Source organism: Vombatus ursinus, unplaced genomic scaffold, assembly GCF_900497805.2.
Source record: "Vombatus ursinus unplaced genomic scaffold, bare-nosed wombat genome assembly UNPS02014822.1, whole genome shotgun sequence".
Lineage (NCBI taxonomy): Eukaryota > Metazoa > Chordata > Mammalia > Diprotodontia > Vombatidae > Vombatus > Vombatus ursinus.
This window is the reverse complement of record NW_020954600.1, coordinates 892,926-898,058: the sequence shown is the minus strand read 5'-3', so window position 1 is coordinate 898,058 and position 5,133 is coordinate 892,926. Positions and strand designations below refer to the sequence as shown.

The window sequence follows — 5,133 nt, the reverse complement described above, 5'->3', positions numbered from 1 at the left end:
CACCCAGCTCGTCCACAGAAATCCCACCCAGCTCGTCCACAGAAATCCTACAGTACTGAGTGACTTCTACCTCCAAGACAAAATTCACCATTTCCTTTCTGTGCCAGGGCCCGGGGGTGAGAGTTGTTCAGCTCACACCTAGCCCCGCAACCACTGCTGGAAGAGAACTCTTCCAGTCTGGGGCACTCACTGTCCAAGGCCTAAAGCAGAGCACAAAAGCAGCAGAACTTGGCCAGTAATGAATGGGGTTTGCAGAGAACCTCAGCTGCCCTCCTTCAGGTCCCAGAGAAAGCATACATTGAATGGAATCCCAGGCTAACAGAGCCTCAGAGCTGGAAGAGACCTCTGAAACCACGTGGTCCAACCACCTCATTTTATAGATGAAGAAACTGAGGCTCACAGGGTTCAATGACTCACCCGAGGTCACATACCTTGGTATGGCAAGTGGCAGAGCTGGGTTTTGGACCCAGGACCTCTCACTGCAGAGACAAGATTTTTTCCTATGCCAAGGTCATGGAAAACCAGAGAAACCTGTCTGTCTCAGAGTCATGCTAGTCTGAGAGTCAGGACAAGGTGACAACGCTTTATCTTTTAACTAAGGGCTGTGGCCTTCGGGAAACCCACTTCCTGAGTGGGCAGGCATCCACCCTACCAAGAGCCAGAAGGGGAGGGAGGGCCTTAGGACTCACCCAAGCTCTAGGCTGGGGGCAACCAGGAACAGTTCTTATGTGTAGCCAGCCCCACGGGTTACGGTGGGACAAAACCCCATCTCTCTCAGGGCCAGAGTAGGAATAAGAAGATAGAAGTCATCAAGAGTTTGTCCCCAAGCCCAGGACCACCCGAGTGAAAGGAGAGGGAAGCATTCCCTGACTCCGCCTACAAACCAAGCCAGGTTGGGTATCCAGAAGAGCCAAGATCCCCTTCTCCAGCCCCAGGGAGTTGGCCAAGACAAGGCAAAGGCTGATGAGGCAGGGTAGGGGCGGGGGGGGGGGGGGGGGGGGCGGGCCTCAGCCTCACTCCCATGCTGTCACCCCCTGCTCCCTCTGGGCATTTCCAGGGAGGAGTGACCACCCTGCAGGCCAAGGGAAACCAGAGAGGAGCAGTGGTCTGGAGCCTCTCTAAATCCAGGCAATCAATGCCTTGGGCTGAAAATAGTCAGAATTATAGAATTTTTTTATTTGGAAAAGACCTCAGTAGCCATGGAGTCTTACCCAAACCCAAAAGGAATCACCATTATAGTATACTGTACAAGGAGTCAACCAGCCACTGTCTGAAGACTTCCAAGATCTCTACACAAATTCCTCTGCTTGGCATTTAAAGCCCTTCACAACCTGGACTCAACTTACCTTTCCTGCTTTATGAGCCAGCACCCCCACCCTCCTCCCATGCACAGCCATACAATTCTGTCTCCTGTGTCTGGGCTCCCTGGCTGTCCTCGATGCTTAGCACACCCTCCTTCTTCACCCCGGCATCTTTAAATACTTAGAAATATCACCTCCTACACAGCCCCTCAAATGCTAGCACTTCTCTCCCCAAAATTACCTTATGTTTATTTTGTAAATATTTTTATACGTACAGGGTGTCTCCCTCTAATAGAACATAAATTCCTTGAAGACAAATACCTTGGTATCAATGTGCCTTCTTACCCCCCAGTGCCTAGCACATAATCAATAAATGCTCACTGATGGGTTAAGAGGATTGGGAATATATTAATGCACAGCCACAGTCTGCACTCATACCTCTGACCAGACTCTGGTGAGCCATCTCCAGCCAAGAGGGAGAAAGGGACTCTCTTTGCTTGGCTGTGGGTGGAGGATCCAGTCCTGCCCCTCTGTGCCCTGGTTGCTTGCCCTTTACCACTGTGACAGGGTGCATGAGGAGGCCTCTGGAGAGAGCCACCCCTGGCTCTGCTCCCCCTCCCCCTTCCCTGAACAGAGCCTGCTGTGTGCTCCCGAGCTGGCATGGCTCCCTCTGGCCTCTCAGAGCAAACACTCAGCCCAAACCTCAGGGCACTGCCAGGGCCACAAAGCCCCCCTTTTACCCTATGGTCAAAAAATAGAAACAATTGATCTAGGGAGCTGCCCCCCAAAACACCCTGGCCCAGCTGCTTTTAACCCCCGACATGACCTCTCGATCCCCAGGTCTGAATAAGGCCCCACCTTCCCACCTATTGAACAAACTGAGGGGCTAAGAATCACCCCTACCCCAGAAAGAAGTAAAGGGTTCTTTCCCTTACCCAGTGGGTGCCAGTAAAGACCTGAGGCCCTGGCAATCTGGCTCCCCAGCTGGACAAACCTCAGCAGGGCATGGAAGTGCCTCACTGTTTAGCTGGCTGAAAGCCAAGGGGCATGGGTGAAGCTGGCATGAAACTCCCTGACCCCACCATGGAAGCTCAGGGTATTACTTGAATCTTCGGCAGGACCTGACCCGATGTGGGATGGAAGGCTCAGTAGGGAAGCTGAGCCGGAGCCTTGAGGGCTCTGCCCTTTGACGACCCTGGCCCTGAGAAGGTCCAGCTGCCTTGCCAATGTGGCAATCCGAGACTCACTCTGCAGTCTTGAGTAAGAAATAAGACTGGAAGGGCTTCTCCTCCCTACAGTTTGGGGGGGAGGGGGGTGCTGCTTGCCCAGTCTGAGTTGGGGATGGCTGCCGTGATTGGGATCCAGCCCCAGGCCTTCTAGGCTTTTGGGGTAGGGGTGGGTGGCCCACAGCACAGCCAGGCTTGCCTTCCTAAGGCCGGTGAGGTGGTGACAAGCAAGCCCCAGCATGCAAACAACTAGGAGAGGTGGCAGCACAGAATGGGAGGGAGGGGGGTAAAAGGCTTTTGGGGAATGAGGGAAGGGGAGGAGAAAGGGCCCAGGGAGGGGCAAAACAAAGGGACGCTTCAGGAAACCCAACCTGCCCGCCGCCAGCAAGGCTGGCTCAGTGACGCACTCAGGAGGCCAGAGGGGCAGCCCGTACCCAGGCCCCTGCTCTGCCCACACCCCCTCCTCCCCGGGCATCGGCCCGCCGTCCATGCCTCAGAGCCCACGCGGAATGGGGACGGGGCCTGGCCAACAGGCTCTCACGGCGCTGGCAAAACTTGCTGAACTTGGTTGGGGTGGCCAGGGGGATGGGAGGGGCCGGGCCCTGGAAGGAGGGCTCACACCTGAGGGTGTGCTCCTGGGGGAAGGGGGCGTCGGGCTCCTCCATCTGGAGTCCAAGAGGGGTCCCCAGCCTCCGCCCCCCACTCCCTGCGCACCAGATGCTCAGCGCCCGGCTGAGCGGGCGGGGTGGTGCGTGATGGGGCACAGCAGCCCCCGCCCCCGCTGGGGGGGGCATCCAGGCCCCTTCCCCCCAGGCCCGACCTCCAATGGCTTCTCGGGGTCCCCAGCCTGGGCTGCGCTCTTTCCCCCGCCCCCACCGCCGGCCCCTCGGCTGCCCAGCCGGCCGGTGGCTCCGGCTCCCGCCCCCCGCCCTCCACGTCGGGCGTGGTGGCCGGGGGCTCCCGGGGGCGGGAGTTAGATTGGGAGGCAAACTTCTGGGGCCGGGTCTGGGGGGCGGCGGCGGGGGGGGGGGGAGAAGGGCGGCCCGCTAGCTCGGCTTCTCCCGCCGCCCGCCCGCCGCAGTCCGCCCTGCCCAGCCCAGCCCTCCCCAGTGCCGCGCCTGGCCGGCGGGCCGGGCAGCCCGGAGCCGAACCGGGCCGGGCCGCGCCGCGCTGCCCTCGCCGCCCTCACCGTGTCCCTGGGCTCGGGGGGCGGCAGGAGGTGGGGGAGGGGGTCCGCCGAGGCTCCCGGGCCGTGTCCTGCTCCTGCTCCTGCTCCAGCCGGTGCCGCTGCCTCCCGGAGCGCGGGGCCCTCCCCCCGGGAAAGCCCAGCCCACCGGCCCCGCCCCCGCCGCCGCCGCAGCAGCCCGACCTGGCGAGGGCCAGCGGGCCCCGGAGCCAAGGCCCCTGGGCTGGGGCGCGAAGGCAGCGAGCAGCCCCAGAGCCGAGCGCCCTGGCGGACCCTGGGGATGAGGGGGGAGGGCTCTGGGGGCCCCTGAGCAGGGTCAGAGTCCTCGCGGTCAGCAGAGAGCCTGGCTGCCCGGCTGAGATTTCAGGATGGCCCTTGCCAATAGCGGACCGGAGTCAGGTGGAAGCTCGGTGTGACCCCGGCACGGCCCTGCTGGGGGGTGGGGGGCAGCGGAGGCGGGCCGGGGGGAGTCAGGCCGACTTGCCTGTCCTAACCGCAGGACAGCCGGGAGCAGGGGGAGCAGGGGGAGCAGGGGGAGCGGTCAGTCCGAGAGGCTCGGGACGCTTGCACTCCCTGGGCTTGCGTGGCTTGATTTCATTCCAGAGGCATTCCGAATTCTCTGGAGCCCCGGCACCCCGCTTGCCTCTGCTAGCATCCAGTCTTGCACCTCTCCAATTCTACCCCTTCCCAGGCACCCCTTCTTCTCTCAGTCCCTAAGGAGGTTTTTCATAGCTCGGCCTGCTATTTATAGTCCCTGAACTGATCCAGGAATGTTCAGACGCTGAGCTGTTCCCCACCTGCTCAGCACCCACCCACCCCCACCGGGGCCCAGGCTGTTCCCTCCTGAGTTCCCTCCAGAGACAAGGTGGTTTCCCTTTCTTACGTGAACTGGTTGGCATTAACCGAACTGCCAGGCAAGTAGGGAGCTTAGTCCCAGGTTACTCTGGATCTGGTAGGGTTTAGTCCTGTCTGTCTTGGTACGGTGCACAGGGACTGGTAAACGAGGCCTTGCCACCCCCACCCTCCAACCTTAGTCATCCTTTCCAAAGTAGTCACAGATTCAGAGTTCACAGAAGATTCTCGACCTGCAGTATGGGAACCCTATTATCTCGCCGCCGAAGAGCGTGCCTCCAGGGGAATCAGAGCACCGATTCCTGAGAAGAGAAGGGGACAAAATATTCTCTCTCTTGCACGTACACGATTTATTTTTCTTCTCTCGCCATAGCGTGTGTGAGGGGTGGAGTAAAGGGGAGAGGGGGTGTAGATTTAAAAATAGCAAAATTATGTTGCTTCTAAATGCATGAGTAGAGAGCTGTTCATGCTTTATGAAAAGCTATGCCGGTGATTGTGTGCATGAACTGAAAAAGGGACAGAAGGCAGATGGGAGATACTTTGAGTGACAGAGATTCTAAGGCATTAC

General features: G+C 59.4%; 1 protein-coding gene across 2 annotated transcripts in view; it reads right to left on the bottom strand.

Annotated features, from left to right (window-relative positions):
• The window catches only part of PACSIN3 (protein kinase C and casein kinase substrate in neurons 3), an 11,286-nt gene extending 6,518 nt beyond the window's left edge, over positions 1–4,768 (bottom strand). The window contains exon 1 of one of the 2 annotated variants that reach the window (XM_027837850.1): positions 4,597–4,768. The gene's annotated coding sequence lies outside the window, so the exon portion shown is untranslated. Of the gene's footprint in view, positions 1–3,716; positions 3,737–4,596 lie in introns of those variants that run through there. The other variant, XM_027837849.1, reaches the window with a different exon arrangement.
• Between the last annotated feature and the right edge of the window lie 365 nt (positions 4,769–5,133).